The sequence below is a fragment of the Oncorhynchus kisutch genome, linkage group LG20 (genome assembly GCF_002021735.2).
Source record: "Oncorhynchus kisutch isolate 150728-3 linkage group LG20, Okis_V2, whole genome shotgun sequence".
Classification (NCBI taxonomy): Eukaryota; Metazoa; Chordata; class Actinopteri; order Salmoniformes; family Salmonidae; genus Oncorhynchus; species Oncorhynchus kisutch.
Genome location: NC_034193.2, coordinates 24567871 through 24586659, shown reverse-complemented (window position 1 = coordinate 24586659; position 18789 = coordinate 24567871). Strand labels below are relative to the sequence as shown.

At 36.3% G+C, this 18789-nt stretch overlaps 4 non-coding genes across 4 annotated transcripts; 2 read left to right on the top strand and 2 right to left on the bottom strand.

Annotated features, from left to right (window-relative positions):
* Nucleotides 1–17059: 17059 nt before the first annotated feature.
* On the bottom strand, nucleotides 17060–17131 carry trnaw-cca (transfer RNA tryptophan (anticodon CCA)). Its single transcript has one exon. It is a non-coding gene; the product is annotated as a tRNA-Trp (tRNA).
* Nucleotides 17132–17296: 165 nt separating this feature from the next.
* trnak-uuu (transfer RNA lysine (anticodon UUU)) lies at nucleotides 17297–17369 on the top strand. Its single transcript has one exon. It is a non-coding gene; the product is annotated as a tRNA-Lys (tRNA).
* An 880-nt stretch (nucleotides 17370–18249) lies between these two features.
* On the bottom strand, nucleotides 18250–18321 carry trnaw-cca (transfer RNA tryptophan (anticodon CCA)). The gene has a single exon. It is a non-coding gene; the product is annotated as a tRNA-Trp (tRNA).
* Nucleotides 18322–18487: 166 nt separating this feature from the next.
* trnak-uuu (transfer RNA lysine (anticodon UUU)) lies at nucleotides 18488–18560 on the top strand. The gene has a single exon. It is a non-coding gene; the product is annotated as a tRNA-Lys (tRNA).
* The last annotated feature ends 229 nt before the right edge of the window (nucleotides 18561–18789 follow it).

Below are 18789 nucleotides of genomic sequence, written 5' to 3'. Positions count from 1 at the left end.
GCAAGTTGCAACATTGAAATGCAGAAATAAGCACTTTTCCATAAACAAGCTCTAAATCATGTTTGAGCACTCTGGATAAAAAAATGTTTTTGTTATGTTTATTCGAGATGTTATGAAACACTGTAGACTGTTTTCAGCAAGTTACAACATTGAAATGCAGAAATAAGCACTTTTCCATAAACAAGCTCTAAATCATGTTTGATGCACTCTGGATGTCCATTTTTGCTGTGCTGTGTCTAGGTTGAGATGAAATGAACGCCGTGGACAGTTTTCAGCAAGTTGCAACTTGAAATGCAGAAATAAGCACTTTTCCATAAACAAGCTCTAAATCATGTTTGAAGCACTCTGGATAAAAAATGTTTTTGTTATGTTTATTCGAGATGTTATGAAAACACTGTAGACTGTTTTCAGCAAGTTACAACATTGAAATGCAGAAATAAGCACTTTTCCATAAACAAGCTCTAAATCATGTTTGAAGCACTCTGGATAAAAAATGTTTTTGTTATGTTTATTCGAGATGTTATGAAAACACTGTAGACTGTTTTCAGCAAGTTACAACATTGAAATGCAGAAATAAGCACTTTTCCATAAACAAGCTCTAAATCATGTTTGATGCACTCTGGATGTCCATTTTTGCTGTGCTGTGTCTAGGTTGAGATGAAATGAACACCGTGGACAGTTTTCAGCAAGTTGCAACTTGAAATGCAGAAATAAGCACTTTTCCATAAACAAGCTCTAAATCATGTTTGATGCACTCTGGATGTCCAATTTTTGCTGTGCTGTGTCTAGTTGAGATGAAATGAACGCGTGGACAGTTTTCAGCAAGTTGCAACATTGAAATGCAGAAATAAGCACTTTTCCATAAACAAGCTCTAAATCATGTTTGATGCACTCTGGATATCCAATTTTGCTGTGCTGTGTCTAGGTTGAGATGAAATGAACGCGTGGACAGTTTTCAGCAAGTTGCAACATTGAAATGCAGAAATAAGCACTTTTCCATAAACAAGCTCTAAATCATGTTTGAAGCACTCTGGATAAAAAAATGTTTTGTTATGTTTATTCGAGGTATGAAAACACTGTAGACTGTTTTCAGCAAGTTACAACATTGAAATGCAGAAATAAGCACTTTTCCATAAACAAGCTCTAAATCATGTTTGATGCACTCTGGATGTCCAATTTTTGCTGTGCTGTGTCTAGGTTGAGATGAAATGAACGCCGTGGACAGTTTTCAGCAAGTTGCAACATTGAAATGCAGAAATAAGCACTTTTCCATAAACAAGCTCTAAATCATGTTTGAAGCACTCTGGAAAAAAAATTTTTTGTTATGTGTTTATTCGAGATGTTATGAACACCTGTAGACAGTTTTCAGCAAGTTACAACATTGAAATGCAGAAATAAGCACTTTTCCATAAACAAGCTCTAAATCATGTTTGATGCACTCTGGATAAAAAATGTTTTTGTTATGTTTATTCGAGATGTTATGAAAACACTGTAGACTGTTTTCAGCAAGTTACAACATTGAAATGCAGAAATAAGCACTTTTCATAAACAAGCTCTAAATCATGTTTGATGCACTCTGGATGTCCAATTTTTGCTGTGCTGTGTCTAGGTTGAGATGAAATGAACGCCGTGGACAGTTTTCAGCAAGTTGCAACATTGAAATGCAGAAATAAGCACTTTTCCATAAACAAGCTCTAAATCATGTTTGATGCACTCTGGATGTCCAATTTTTGCTGTGCTGTGTCTAGGTTGAGATGAAATGAACACCGTGGACAGTTTTCAGCAAGTTACAACATTGAAATGCAGAATAAGCACTTTTCCATAAACAAGCTCTAAATCATGTTTGATGCACTCTGGATGTCCAATTTTGCTGTGCTGTGTCTAGGTTGAGATGAAATGAACGCCGTGGACAGTTTTCAGCAAGTTGCAACATTGAAATGCAGAAATAAGCACTTTTCCATAAACAAGCTCTAAATCATGTTTGAAGCACTCTGGATAAAAAAATTTGTTATGTTTATTCGATGTTATGAAAACACTGTAGACTGTTTTCAGCAAGTTACAACATTGAAATGCAGAAATAAGCACTTTTCCATAAACAAGCTCTAAATCATGTTTGATGCACTCTGGATATCCAATTTTGCTGTGCTGTGTCTAGGTTGAGATGAAATGAACGCCGTGGACAGTTTTCAGCAAGTTGCAACATTGAAATGCAGAAATAAGCACTTTTCCATAAACAAGCTCTAAATCATGTTTGAAGCACTCTGGATAAAAAATGTTTTTGTTATGTTATTCGAGATGTTATGAAAACACTGTAGACTGTTTTCAGCAAGTAACAACATTGAAATGCAGAAATAAGCACTTTTCATAAACAAGCTCTAAATCATGTTTGATGCACTCTGGATGTCCAATTTTTGCTGTGCTGTGTCTAGGTTGAGATGAAATGAAAGCCGTGGACAGTTTTCAGCAAGTTGCAACATTGAAATGCAGAAATAAGCACTTTTCCATAAACAAGCTCTAAATCATGTTTGAAGCACTCTGGATAAAAAATGTTTTTGTTATGTTTATTCGAGATGTTATGAAAACACTGTAGACTGTTTTCAGCAAGTTACAACATTGAAATGCAGAAATAAGCACTTTTCCATAAACAAGCTCTAAATCATGTTTGATGCACTCTGGATGTCCAATTTTGCTGTGCTGTGTCTAGGTTGAGATGAAATGAACGCCGTGGACAGTTTTCAGCAAGTTGCAACATTGAAATGCAGAAATAAGCACTTTTCCATAAACAAGCTCTAAATCATGTTTGAAGCACTCTGGATAAAAAAATGTTTTTGTTATGTTTATTCGAGATGTTATGAAAACACGTAGACTGTTTTCAGCAAGTTACAACATTGAAATGCAGAAATAAGCACTTTCCATAAACAAGCTCTAAATCATGTTTGATGCACTCTGGATGTCCAATTTTTGCTGTGCTGTGTCTAGGTTGAGATGAAATGAACACGTGGACAGTTTTCAGCAGTTGCAACATTGAAATGCAGAAATAAGCACTTTTCCATAAACAAGCTCTAAATCATGTTTGAAGCACTCTGGATAAAAAAATGTTTTTGTTATGTTATTCGAGATGTATGAAAACACTGTAGACTGTTTTCAGCAAGTTACAACATTGAAATGCAGAAATAAGCACTTTTCCATAAACAAGCTCTAAATCATGTTTGAAGCACTCTGGATAAAAAATTTTTGTTATGTTTATTCGAGATGTTATGAAAACACTGTAGGACTGTTTTCAGCAAGTTACAACATTGAAATGCAGAAATAAGCACTTTTCCATAAACAAGCTCTAAATCATGTTTGATGCACTCTGGATGTCCAATTTTGCTGTGCTGTGTCTAGGTTGAGATGAAATGAACCCGTGGACAGTTTTCAGCAAGTTGCAACATTGAAATGCAGAAATAAGCACTTTTCCATAAACAAGCTCTAAATCATGTTTGAAGCACTCTGGATAAAAAAATGTTTTTGTTATGTTTATTCGAGATGTTATGAAAACACTGTAGACTGTTTTCAGCAAGTTACAACATTGAAATGCAGAAATAAGCACTTTTCCATAAACAAGCTCTAAATCATGTTTGATGCACTCTGGATGTCCAATTTTTGCTGTGCTGTGTCTAGGTTGAGATGAATGAACGCCGTGGACAGTTTTCAGCAAGTTGCAACATTGAAATGCAGAAATAAGCACTTTTCCATAAACAAGCTCTAAATCATGTTTGAAGCACTCTGGATAAAAAATGTTTTGTTATGTTTATTCGAGATGTTATGAAAACACTGTAGACTGTTTTCAGCAAGTTACAACATTGAAATGCAGAAATAAGCACTTTTCCATAAACAAGCTCTAAATCATGTTTGATGCACTCTGGATATCCAATTTTTGCTGTGCTGTTCTAGGTTGAGATGAAATGAACACCGTGGACAGTTTTCAGCAAGTGCAACATTGAAATGCAGAAATAAGCACTTTTCCATAAACAAGCTCTAAATCATGTTTGATGCACTCTGGATGTCCAATTTTTGCTGTGCTGTGTCTAGGTTGAGATAATGAACACCGTGGACAGTTTTCAGCAAGTTACAACATTGAAATGCAGAAATAAGCACTTTTCCATAAACAAGCTCTAAATCATGTTTGATGCACTCTGGATGTCCAATTTTTGCTGTGCTGTGTCTAGGTTGAGATGAAATGAACGCCGTGGACAGTTTTCAGCAAGTTGCAACATTGAAATGCAGAAATAAGCACTTTTCCATAAACAAGCTCTAAATCATGTTTGAAGCACTCTGGATAAAAAAATGTTTTTGTTATGTTTTCGAGATGTTATGAAAACACTGTAGACTGTTTTCAGCAAGTTACAACATTGAAATGCAGAAATAAGCACTTTTCATAAACAAGCTCTAAATCATGTTTGATGCACTCTGGATGTCCAATTTTGCTGTGCTGTGTCTAGGTTGAGATGAAATGAACGCCGTGGACAGTTTTCAGCAAGTTGCAACATTGAAATGCAGAAATAAGCACTTTTCCATAAACAAGCTCTAAATCATGTTTGAAGCACTCTGGATAAAAAATGTTTTGTTATGTTTATTCGAGATGTTATGAAAACACTGTAGACTGTTTTCAGCAAGTTACAACATTGAAATGCAGAAATAAGCACTTTTCATAAACAAGCTCTAAATCATGTTTGATGCACTCTGGATGTCCAATTTTTGCTGTGCTGTGTCTAGGTGAGATGAAATGAACGCCGTGGACAGTTTTCAGCAAGTTGCAACATTGAAATGCAGAAATAAGCACTTTTCCATAAACAAGCTCTAAATCATGTTTGAAGCACTCTGGATAAAAAAATGTTTTTGTTATGTTATTCGAGATGTTATGAAAACACTGTAGACTGTTTTCAGCAAGTTACAACATTGAAATGCAGAAATAAGCACTTTTCCATAAACAAGCTCTAAATCATGTTGATGCACTCTGGATGTCCATTTTTGCTGTGCTGTGTCTAGGTTGAGATGAAATGAACACGTGGACAGTTTTCAGCAAGTGAAACATTGAAATGCAGAAATAAGCACTTTTCCATAAACAAGCTCTAAATCATGTTTGATGCACTCTGGATATCCAATTTTGCTGTGCTGTGTCTAGGTTGAGATGAAATGAACGCCGTGGACAGTTTCAGCAAGTTACAACATTGAAATGCAGAAATAAGCACTTTTCCATAAACAAGCTCTAAATCATGTTTGATGCACTCTGGATGTCCAATTTTTGCTTGGTGTCTAGTTGAGATGAAATGAACCCGTGGACAGTTTTCAGCAAGTGCAACATTGAAATGCAGAAATAAGCACTTTTCCATAAACAAGCTCTAAATCATGTTTGATGCACTCTGGATATCCAATTTTTGCTGTGCTGTGTCTAGGTTGAGATGAAATGAACGCCGTGGACAGTTTTCAGCAAGTTGCAACATTGAAATGCAGAAATAAGCACTTTTCCATAAACAAGCTCTAAATCATGTTTGAAGCACTCTGGATAAAAAAATGTTTTGTTATGTTATTCGAGATGTTATGAACACTGTAGACTGTTTCAGCAAGTTACAACATTGAAATGCAGAAATAAGCACTTTTCCATAAACAAGCTCTAAATCATGTTTGATGCACTCTGGATATCCAATTTTTGCTGTGCTGTGTCTAGGTTGAGATGAAATGAACGCGTGGACAGTTTTCAGCAAGTTGCAACATTGAAATGCAGAAATAAGCACTTTTCCATAAACAAGCTCTAAATCATGTTTGAAGCACTCTGGATAAAAAAATGTTTTTGTTATGTTTATTCGAGATGTTATGAAAAACTGTAGACTGTTTTCAGCAAGTTACAACATTGAAATGCAGAAATAAGCACTTTTCCATAAACAAGCTCTAAATCATGTTTGATGCACTCTGGATGTCCAATTTTTGCTGTGCTGTGTCTAGGTTGAGATGAAATGAACGCCGTGGACAGTTTTCAGCAAGTTGCAACATTGAAATGCAGAAATAAGCACTTTTCCATAAACAAGCTCTAAATCATGTTTGAGCACTCTGGATAAAAAATGTTTTTGTTATGTTTATTCGAGATGTTATGAAACACCGTAGACTGTTTTCAGCAAGTTACAACATTGAAATGCAGAAATAAGCACTTTTCATAAACAAGCTCTAAATCATGTTTGAAGCACTCTGGATAAAAAAATGTTTTTGTTATGTTTATTCGAGATGTTATGAAAACACTGGACTGTTTTCAGCAAGTTACAACATTGAAATGCAGAAATAAGCACTTTTCATAAACAAGCTCTAAATCATGTTTGATGCACTCTGGATGTCCAATTTTTGCTGTGCTGTGTCTAGGTTGAGATGAAATGAACGCCGTGGACAGTTTTCAGCAAGTTGCAACATTGAAATGCAGAAATAAGCACTTTTCCATAAACAAGCTCTAAATCATGTTTGATGCACTCTGGATGTCCAATTTGCTGTGTGTGTCTATTGAGATGAAATGAACACGTGGACAGTTTTCAGCAAGTTACAACATTGAAATGCAGAAATAAGCACTTTTCCATAAACAAGCTCTAAATCATGTTTGATGCACTCTGGATATCCAATTTTTGCTGTGCTGTGTCTAGGTTGAGATGAAATGAACGCCGTGGACAGTTTTCAGCAAGTTGCAACATTGAAATGCAGAAATAAGCACTTTTCCATAAACAAGCTCTAAATCATGTTTGAAGCACTCTGGATAAAAAATTTTTTTTGTTATGTTTATTCGAGATGTTATGAAAACACTGTAGACTGTTTTCAGCAAGTTACAACATTGAAATGCAGAAATAAGCACTTTTCCATAAACAAGCTCTAAATCATGTTTGATGCACTCTGGATGTCCAATTTTTGCTGTGCTGTGTCTAGGTTGAGATGAAATGAACGCGTGGACAGTTTTCAGCAAGTTGCAACATTGAAATGCAGAAATAAGCACTTTTCCATAAACAAGCTCTAAATCATGTTTGAGCACTCTGGATAAAAAAATGTTTTGTTATGTTTATTCGAGATGTTATGAAAACACTGTAGACTGTTTTCAGCAAGTTACAACATTGAAATGCAGAAATAAGCACTTTTCCATAAACAAGCTCTAAATCATGTTTGATGCACTCTGGATGTCCAATTTTTGCTGTGCTGTGTCTAGGTTGAGATGAAATGAACGCCGTGGACAGTTTTCAGCAAGTTGCAACATTGAAATGCAGAAATAAGCACTTTTCCATAAACAAGCTCTAAATCATGTTTGAAGCACTCTGGATAAAAAATGTTTTTGTTATGTTTATTCGAGATGTTATGAAAACACTGTAGACTGTTTTCAGCAAGTTACAACATTGAAATGCAGAAATAAGCACTTTTCATAAACAAGCTCTAAATCATGTTTGATGCACTCTGGATGTCCAATTTTTGCTGTGCTGTGTCTAGGTTGAGATGAAATGAACGCCGTGGACAGTTTTCAGCAAGTTGCATTGAAATGCAGAAATAAGCACTTTTCCATAAACAAGCTCTAAATCATGTTTGAAGCACTCTGGATAAAAAATGTTTTTGTTATGTTTATTCGAGATGTTATGAAAACACTGTAGACTGTTTTCAGCAAGTTACAACATTGAAATGCAGAAATAAGCACTTTTCCATAAACAAGCTCTAAATCATGTTTGATGCACTCTGGATGTCCAATTTTTGCTGTGCTGTGTCTAGGTTGAGATGAAATGAACGCCGTGGACAGTTTTCAGCAAGTTGCAACATTGAAATGCAGAAATAAGCACTTTTCCATAAACAAGCTCTAAATCATGTTTGAAGCACTCTGGATAAAAAATGTTTTTGTTATGTTTATTCGAGATGTTATGAAAACACTGTAGACTGTTTTCAGCAAGTTACAACATTGAAATGCAGAAATAAGCACTTTTCCATAAACAAGCTCTAAATCATGTTTGATGCACTCTGGATATCCAATTTTTGCTGTGCTGTGTCTAGGTTGAGATGAAATGAACGCCGTGGACAGTTTTCAGCAAGTTGCAACATTGAAATGCAGAAATAAGCACTTTTCCATAAACAAGCTCTAAATCATGTTTGATGCACTCTGGATAAAAAATGTTTTTGTTATGTTTATTCGAGATGTTATGAAAACACTGTAGATGTTTTCAGCAAGTTGCAACATTGAAATGCAGAAATAAGCACTTTTCCATAAACAAGCTCTAAATCATGTTTGAGCACTCTGGATAAAAAATTTTTGTTATGTTTATTCGAGATGTTATGAAAACACTGTAGAGTTTTCAGCAAGTTAAACATTGAAATGCAGAAATAAGCACTTTTCCATAAACAAGCTCTAAATCATGTTTGATGCACTCTGGATGTCCAATTTGCTGTGCTGTGTCTAGGTTGAGATGAAATGAACCCGTGGACAGTTTTCAGCAAGTTGCAACATTGAAATGCAGAAATAAGCACTTTTCCATAAACAAGCTCTAAATCATGTTTGAAGCACTCTGGATAAAAAAATGTTTTTGTTATGTTTATTCGAGATGTTATGAAACACTGTAGACTGTTTTCAGCAAGTTACAACATTGAAATGCAGAAATAAGCACTTTTCCATAAACAAGCTCTAAATCATGTTTGATGCACTCTGGATAAAAAATTTTTTGTTATGTTTATTCGAGATGTTATGAAAAACACTGTAGAGTTTTCAGCAAGTTACAACATTGAAATGCAGAAATAAGCACTTTTCCATAAACAAGCTCTAAATCATGTTTGATGCACTCTGGATGTCCAATTTTTGCTGTGCTGTGTCTAGGTTGAGATGAAATGAACACGTGGACAGTTTTCAGCAAGTTGCAACATTGAAATGCAGAAATAAGCACTTTTCCATAACAAGCTCTAAATCATGTTTGAAGCACTCTGGATAAAAAATGTTTTTGTTATGTTTATTCGAGATGTTATGAAACACTGTAGACTGTTTTCAGCAAGTTACAACATTGAAATGCAGAAATAAGCACTTTTCCATAAACAAGCTCTAAATCATGTTTGATGCACTCTGGATGTCCAATTTTTGCTGTGCTGTGTCTAGGTTGAGATGAAATGAACCGTGGACAGTTTTCAGCAAGTGCAACATTGAAATGCAGAAATAAGCACTTTTCCATAAACAAGCTCTAAATCATGTTTGATGCACTCTGGATATCCAATTTTGCTGTGCTGTGTCTAGGTTGAGATGAAATGAACACGTGGACAGTTTTCAGCAAGTTAACATTGAAATGCAGAAATAAGCACTTTTCCATAAACAAGCTCTAAATCATGTTTGATGCACTCTGGATGTCCAATTTTGCTGTGCTGTGTCTAGGTGAGATGAAATGAACGCCGTGGACAGTTTTCAGCAAGTTGCAACATTGAAATGCAGAAATAAGCACTTTTCCATAAACAAGCTCTAAATCATGTTTGAGCACTCTGGATAAAAAAAATTTTTGTTGTTTGTTTTCGGTTGATGTATGAAAACACTGTAGACTGTTTTCAGCAAGTTACAACATTGAAATGCAGAAATAAGCACTTTTCCATAAACAAGCTCTAAATCATGTTTGATGCACTCTGGATGTCCAATTTTTGCTGTGCTGTGTCTAGGTTGAGATGAAATGAACGCCGTGGACAGTTTTCAGCAAGTTGCAACATTGAAATGCAGAAATAAGCACTTTTCCATAAACAAGCTCTAAATCATGTTTGAAGCACTCTGGATAAAAAAATGTTTTGTTATGTTTATTCGAGATGTTATGAAAACACTGTAGACTGTTTTCAGCAAGTTACAACATTGAAATGCAGAAATAAGCACTTTTCCATAAACAAGCTCTAAATCATGTTTGATGCACTCTGGATGTCCAATTTTTGCTGTGCTGTGTCTAGGTTGAGATGAAATGACGCCGTGGACAGTTTTCAGCAAGTTGCAACATTGAAATGCAGAAATAAGCACTTTTCCATAAACAAGCTCTAAATCATGTTTGAAGCACTCTGGAAAAAATGTTTTTGTATGTTTATTCGAGATGTTATGAAAACACTGTAGACTGTTTTCAGCAAGTTACAACATTGAAATGCAGAAATAAGCACTTTTCCATAAACAAGCTCTAAATCATGTTTGATGCACTCTGGATGTCCAATTTTGCTGTGCTGTGTCTAGGTTGAGATGAAATGAACGCCGTGGACAGTTTTCAGCAAGTTGCAACATTGAAATGCAGAAATAAGCACTTTTCCATAAACAAGCTCTAAATCATGTTTGAAGCACTCTGGATAAAAAAATGTTTTTGTTATGTTTATTCGAGATGTTATGAAAACACTGTAGACTGTTTTCAGCAAGTTACAACATTGAAATGCAGAAATAAGCACTTTTCCATAAACAAGCTCTAAATCATGTTTGATGCACTCTGGATGTCCAATTTTGCTGTGCTGTGTCTAGGTTGAGATGAAATGAACGCCGTGGACAGTTTTCAGCAAGTTGCACATGAAATGCAGAAATAAGCACTTTTCCATAAACAAGCTCTAAATCATGTTTGAAGCACTCTGGATCCAAAAATGTTTTTGTTATGTTTATTCGAGATGTTATGAAACACTGTAGACTGTTTTCAGCAAGTTACAACATTGAAATGCAGAAATAAGCACTTTTCCATAAACAAGCTCTAAATCATGTTTGATGCACTCTGGATGTCCAATTTTGCTGTGCTGTGTCTAGGTTGAGATGAAATGAACACCGTGGACAGTTTTCAGCAAGTTGCAACATTGAAATGCAGAAATAAGCACTTTTCCATAAACAAGCTCTAAATCATGTTTGATGCACTCTGGATATCCAATTTTTGCTGTGCTGTGTCTAGGTTGAGATGAAATGAACACCGTGGACAGTTTTCAGCAAGTTACAACATTGAAATGCAGAAATAAGCACTTTTCCATAAACAAGCTCTAAATCATGTTTGATGCACTCTGGATGTCCAATTTTGCTGTGCTGTGTCTAGGTTGAGATGAAATGAACGCCGTGGACAGTTTTCAGCAAGTTGCAACATTGAAATGCAGAAATAAGCACTTTTCCATAAACAAGCTCTAAATCATGTTTGAGCACTCTGGATAAAAAAATTTTGTTATGTTTATTCGAGATGTTATGAAAACACTGTAGACTTTTCAGCAAGTTACAACATTGAAATGCAGAAATAAGCACTTTTCCATAAACAAGCTCTAAATCATGTTTGATGCACTCTGGATGTCCAATTTTTGCTGTGCTGTGTCTAGGTTGAGATGAAATGAACGCCGTGGACAGTTTTCAGCAAGTTGCAACATTGAAATGCAGAAATAAGCACTTTTCCATAAACAAGCTCTAAATCATGTTTGAAGCACTCTGGATAAAAAAATGTTTTTGTTATGTTTATTCGAGATGTTATGAAAACACTGTAGACTGTTTTCAGCAAGTTACAACATTGAAATGCAGAAATAAGCACTTTTCCAAACAAGCTCTAAATCATGTTTGATGCACTCTGGATGTCCAATTTTTGCTGTGCTGTGTCTAGGTTGAGATGAAATGAACACGTGGACAGTTTTCAGCAAGTGCAACATTGAAATGCAGAAATAAGCACTTTTCCATAAACAAGCTCTAAATCATGTTTGATGCACTCTGGATTCCAATTTTGCTGTGCTGTGTCTAGGTTGAGATGAATGAACGGTGGACAGTTTTCAGCAAGTTGCAACATTGAAATGCAGAAATAAGCACTTTTCCATAAACAAGCTCTAAATCATGTTTGAAGCACTCTGGATAAAAAATGTTTGTTATGTTTATTCGAGATGTTATGAAAACACTGTAGACTGTTTTCAGCAAGTTACAACATTGAAATGCAGAAATAAGCACTTTTCCATAAACAAGCTCTAAATCATGTTTGATGCACTCTGGATGTCCAATTTTTGCTGTGTGTGTCTAGTTGAGATGAAATGAACCCGTGGACAGTTTTCAGCAAGTTGAAACATTGAAATGCAGAAATAAGCACTTTTCCATAAACAAGCTCTAAATCATGTTTGATGCACTCTGGATATCCAATTTTGCTGTGCTGTCTAGTTGAGATGAAATGAACCGTGGACAGTTTTCAGCAAGTTACAACATTGAAATGCAGAAATAAGCACTTTTCCATAAACAAGCTCTAAATCATGTTTGATGCACTCTGGATATCCAATTTTTGCTGTGCTGTGTCTAGGTTGAGATGAAATGAACGCCGTGGACAGTTTTCAGCAAGTTGCAACATTGAAATGCAGAAATAAGCACTTTTCCATAAACAAGCTCTAAATCATGTTTGAAGCACTCTGGATAAAAAAATTTTTTTTGTTATGTTTATTCGAGATGTTATGAAAACACTGTAGACTGTTTTCAGCAAGTTACAACATTGAAATGCAGAAATAAGCACTTTTCCATAAACAAGCTCTAAATCATGTTTGATGCACTCTGGATATCCAATTTTTGCTGTGCTGTGTCTAGGTTGAGATGAAATGAACGCCGTGGACAGTTTTCAGCAAGTTGCAACATTGAAATGCAGAAATAAGCACTTTTCCATAAACAAGCTCTAAATCATGTTTGAAGCACTCTGGATAAAAAATTTTTTGTTATGTTTATTCGAGATTATGAAAACACTGTAGACTGTTTTCAGCAAGTTACAACATTGAAATGCAGAAATAAGCACTTTTCCATAAACAAGCTCTAAATCATGTTTGATGCACTCTGGATGTCCATTTTTGCTGTGCTGTGTCTAGGTTGAGATGAAATGAACGCCGTGGACAGTTTTCAGCAAGTTGCAACATTGAAATGCAGAAATAAGCACTTTTCCATAAACAAGCTCTAAATCATGTTTGAAGCACTCTGGATAAAAATGTTTTGTTATGTTTATTCGAGATGTTATGAAAACACTGTAGACTGTTTTCAGCAAGTTACAACATTGAAATGCAGAAATAAGCACTTTTCCATAAACAAGCTCTAAATCATGTTTGATGCACTCTGGATGTCCAATTTTGCTGTGCTGTGTCTAGGTTGAGATGAAATGAACCCGTGGACAGTTTTCAGCAAGTTGCAACATTGAAATGCAGAAATAAGCACTTTTCCATAAACAAGCTCTAAATCATGTTTGAAGCACTCTGGATAAAAAAATGTTTTTGTTATGTTTTTCGAGATGTTATGAAAAACACTGTAGACTGTTTTCAGCAAGTTACAACATTGAAATGCAGAAATAAGCACTTTTCCATAAACAAGCTCTAAATCATGTTTGATGCACTCTGGATGTCCAATTTTTGCTGTGCTGTGTCTAGTTGAGATGAAATGAACGCCGTGGACAGTTTTCAGCAAGTTGCAACATTGAAATGCAGAAATAAGCACTTTTCCATAAACAAGCTCTAAATCATGTTTGAAGCACTCTGGATAAAAAATGTTTTTGTTATGTTTATTCGAGATGTTATGAAAACCTGGAGAGTTTTCAGCAAGTACAACATTGAAATGCAGAAATAAGCACTTTTCCATAAACAAGCTCTAAATCATGTTTGATGCACTCTGGATGTCCAATTTTTGCTGTGCTGTGTCTAGGTGAGATGAAATGAAAACGTGGGAAGTTTTCAGCAAGTTGCAACATTGAAATGCAGAAATAAGCACTTTCCATAAACAAGCTCTAAATCATGTTTGAAGCACTCTGGATAAAAAAATGTTTTTGTATGTTTATTCGAGATGTTATGAAAACACTGTAGACTGTTTTCAGCAAGTTACAACATTGAAATGCAGAAATAAGCACTTTTCCATAAACAAGCTCTAAATCATGTTTGATGCACTCTGGATGTCCAATTTTGCTGTGCTGTGTCTAGGTTGAGATGAAATGAACACCGTGGACAGTTTTCAGCAAGTTGCAACATTGAAATGCAGAAATAAGCACTTTTCATAAACAAGCTCTAAATCATGTTTGATGCACTCTGGATATCCAATTTTTGCTGTGTGTCTAGGTTGAGATGAATGAACGCCGTGGACAGTTTTCAGCAAGTTACAACATTGAAATGCAGAAATAAGCACTTTTCCATAAACAAGCTCTAAATCATGTTTGATGCACTCTGGATATCCAATTTTTGCTGTGCTGTGTCTGTTGAGATGAAATGAACCCGTGGACAGTTTTCAGCAAGTTGCAACATTGAAATGCAGAAATAAGCACTTTTCCATAAACAAGCTCTAAATCATGTTTGATGCACTCTGGATATCCAATTTTTGCTTGCTGTGTTAGGTTGAGATGAAATGAACACCGTGGACAGTTTTCAGCAAGTTACAACATTGAAATGCAGAAATAAGCACTTTTCCATAAACAAGCTCTAAATCATGTTTGGCACTCTGGATATCCAATTTTTGCTGTGCTGTGTCTAGGTTGAGATGAAATGAACGCCGTGGACAGTTTTCAGCAAGTTGCAACATTGAAATGCAGAAATAAGCACTTTTCCATAAACAAGCTCTAAATCATGTTTGAAGCACTCTGGATAAAAAATGTTTTGTTATGTTTATTCGAGATGTTATGAAAACACTGTAGACTGTTTTCAGCAAGTTAAACATTGAAATGCAGAAATAAGCACTTTTCCATAAACAAGCTCTAAATCATGTTTGATGCACTCTGGATCCAATTTTTGCTGTGCTGTGTCTAGGTTGAGATGAAATGAACCCGTGGACAGTTTTCAGCAAGTTGAAACATTGAAATGCAGAAATAAGCACTTTTCCATAAACAAGCTCTAAATCATGTTGAAGCACTCTGGATAAAAAAATGTTTTTGTTATGTTTATTCGAGATGTTATGAAAACACTGTAGACTGTTTTCAGCAAGTTACAACATTGAAATGCAGAAATAAGCACTTTTCATAAACAAGCTCTAAATCATGTTTGATGCACTCTGGATGTCCAATTTTTGCTGTGCTGTGTCTAGGTTGAGATGAAATGAACGCCGTGGACAGTTTTCAGCAAGTTGCAACATTGAAATGCAGAAATAAGCACTTTTCCATAAACAAGCTCTAAATCATGTTTGAAGCACTCTGGAAAAAAATGTTTTGTTATGTTTATTCGAGATGTTATGAAAACACTGTAGACTGTTTTCAGCAAGTTACAACATTGAAATGCAGAAATAAGCACTTTTCCATAAACAAGCTCTAAATCATGTTTGATGCACTCTGGATGTCCAATTTTTGCTGTGCTGTGTCTAGGTGAGATGAAATGAACGCCGTGGACAGTTTTCAGCAAGTTGCAACATTGAAATGCAGAAATAAGCACTTTTCATAAACAAGCTCTAAATCATGTTTGAGCACTCTGGATAAAAAATGTTTTTGTTATGTTTATTCGAGATGTTATGAAAACACTGTAGACTGTTTTCAGCAAGTTACAACATTGAAATGCAGAAATAAGCACTTTTCCATAAACAAGCTCTAAATCATGTTTGATGCACTCTGGATGTCCAATTTTTGCTGTGCTGTGTCTAGGTTGAGATGAAATGAACCCGTGGACAGTTTTCAGCAAGTTGCAACATTGAAATGCAGAAATAAGCACTTTCCATAAACAAGCTCTAAATCATGTTTGATGCACTCTGGATATCAAATTTTTGCTGTGCTGTGTATAGGTTGAGATGAAATGAACGCCGTGGACAGTTTTCAGCAAGTTGCAACATTGAAATGCAGAAATAAGCACTTTTCCATAAACAAGCTCTAAATCATGTTTGATGCACTCTGGATATCAATTTTGCTGGCTGTGTCTAGGTGAGATGAAATGAACACGTGGACAGTTTCAGCAAGTTACAACATTGAAATGCAGAAATAAGCACTTTTCCATAAACAAGCTCTAAATCATGTTTGATGCACTCTGGAATCCAATTTTGCTGTGCTGTGTCTAGGTTGAGATGAAATGAACACCGTGGACAGTTTTCAGCAAGTTGCAACATTGAAATGCAGAAATAAGCACTTTTCCATAAACAAGCTCTAAATCATGTTTGATGCACTCTGGATGTCCAATTTTGCTGTGCTGTGTCTAGGTTGAGATGAAATGAACGCCGTGGACAGTTTTCAGCAAGTTGCAACATTGAAATGCAGAAATAAGCACTTTCCATAAACAAGCTCTAAATCATGTTTGAAGCACTCTGGATAAAAAAATTTTTTGTTATGTTATTCGAGAGTTATGAAAACACTGTAGACTGTTTTCAGCAAGTTACAACATTGAAATGCAGAAATAAGCACTTTTCCATAAACAAGCTCTAAATCATGTTTGATGCACTCTGGATGTCCAATTTGCTGTGCTGTGTCTAGGTTGAGATGAAATGAACCGTGGACAGTTTTCAGCAAGTTAACATTGAAATGCAGAAATAAGCACTTTTCCATAAACAAGCTCTAAATCATGTTTGATGCACTCTGGATAAAAAATGTTTTTGTTATGTATTCGAGATGTTATGAAAACAGGTAGATGTTTCAGCAAGTTACAACATTGAAATGCAGAAATAAGCACTTTTCATAAACAAGCTCTAAATCATGTTTGATGCACTCTGGATGTCCAATTTTGCTGTTGCTGTGTCTAGTTGAGATGAAATGACGCCGTGGACAGTTTTCAGCAAGTTGCAACTTGAAATGCAGAAATAAGCACTTTTCCATAAACAAGCTCTAAATCATGTTTGAAGCACTCTGGATAAAAAATGTTTTGTTATGTTTATTCGAGATGTTATGAAACACTGTAGACTGTTTTCAGCAAGTTACAACATTGAAATGCAGAAATAAGCATTTCCATAAACAAGCTCTAAATCATGTTTGATGCACTCTGGATATCCAATTTTTTGCTGTGCTGTGTTAGGTTGAGATGAAATGAAGCAGTGTGCCATGCTTCTGTGAGAGACGCATTGTCCATCTTAAGCAGCATTGGTTTTGGTGGTTTTATGTAAAGCCACATTAGTTCTTGTGCTGATTCATTGACTTCGCTGTTGTAAAGAAGGCAGATATTGCACACATAAAATCCCTGACCACGACGTGATTTGAACACGCAACCTTCTGATCTGGAGTCAGACGCGCTACCTTTGCGCCACGAGGTCTTGTACAATGTGTTTTTTGGAGGGGATGCCTAGTTCAGATTTTGTTGACTGTATCATTTGGAATGAAGACCTGGTTCTCTGGGAACTGTACCATCTGACAATGCCCCCTCGTCAGCACGTGCCTCTGCCCGGCAGGTTAGGTGTATGAAAATAAGAAAAAGCAGAGCCCGGATAGCTCAGTCGGTAGAGCATCAGACTTTTAATCTGAGGGTCCAGGGTTCAAGTCCCTGTTCGGGCGATGCTTTAATGTTCACATTTCTTCACTACGCTGTCTTTCTGAACTTGCATTTTCCTTGACTTTCCATGACCTGTTCGACCTGTGGACAAAACACTCCCAGAGCCAAAACAGCTTAGTCTGAAGACATCCTCATAGTACCGATAAAGTTTGTCAAACCATGTTAAAATGAATCCTCAGGTTGTCGATTGTCTTAATAATCGATCATATTTCAACCGGACAATAGCGTATTCAATAGAAAGGAAAAACAACGAGGGGTGCGCACTCGGTCACGCTCGCAAACCAGCACTGCATGCTTCCTAAGCACTGACAGAAAGGTCTCGTTCTTCTTAATTTTTCAGATAAGAAGCCTGAAAGAATGTCTAAAGACTGTTGACATCTAGTGGAAGCCATAGGAACTGCAATCTGGGTCCGAACCCATTAGAAACTCAATAGGCATTCAATTGAAAACTACCCACATCAAAAAAAATCCCACTTCCTGGATTGATTTTCCTCAGGTTTTTGCCTGCCGTATCAGTTCTGTTATACGCACAGACGCGATTTTAACAGTTTTGGAAACTAGAGTGTTTAATATCCACATCTACCAATTATATGCATATCTGAGCTTCTGGGTCTGAGTAACAGGGCACGCTTCTCATCCATATGCCGAAATACTGCCTCCAAGCCAAAAGAAGTTAAACTCCTTGTTCGAAGACTGATTTAAGTCTGTCAATCACACAGCATCATCTGATTTAGGAATTTGCAGTGTGCCATGCTTCTGTGAGAGACAATTATCATCTTAAGCAGCATTGGTTTGGTGGTTTTTGTAAAGCCACATTAGTTCTTGTGCTGATTCATTGACTTCGCTGTTTAAAGAAGGCAGATATTGCACACATAAAATCCCTGACCACGACGTGATTTGAACACGCAACCTTCTGATCTGGAGTCAGACGCGCTACCTTTGCGCCACGAGGTCTTGTACAATGTGTTTTTTGGAGGGGATGCCTAGTTCAGATTTTGTTGACTGTATCATTTGGAATGAAGACCTGGTTCTCTGGGGAACTGTACCATCTGACAATGCCCCCTCGTCAGCACGTGCCTCTGCCCGGCAGGTTAGGTGTATGAAAATAAGAAAAAGCAGAGCCCGGATAGCTCAGTCGGTAGAGCATCAGACTTTTAATCTGAGGGTCCAGGGTTCAAGTCCCTGTTCGGGCGATGCTTTAATGTTCACATTTCTTCACTACGCTGTCTTTCTGAACTTGCATTTTCCTTGACTTTCCATGACCTGTTCGACCTGTGGACAAAACACTCCCAGAGCCAAAACAGCTTAGTCTGAAGACATCCTCATAGTACCGATAAAGTTTGTCAAACCATGTTAAAATGAATCCTCAGGTTGTCGATTGTCTTAATAATCGATCATATTTCAACCGGACAATAGCGTATT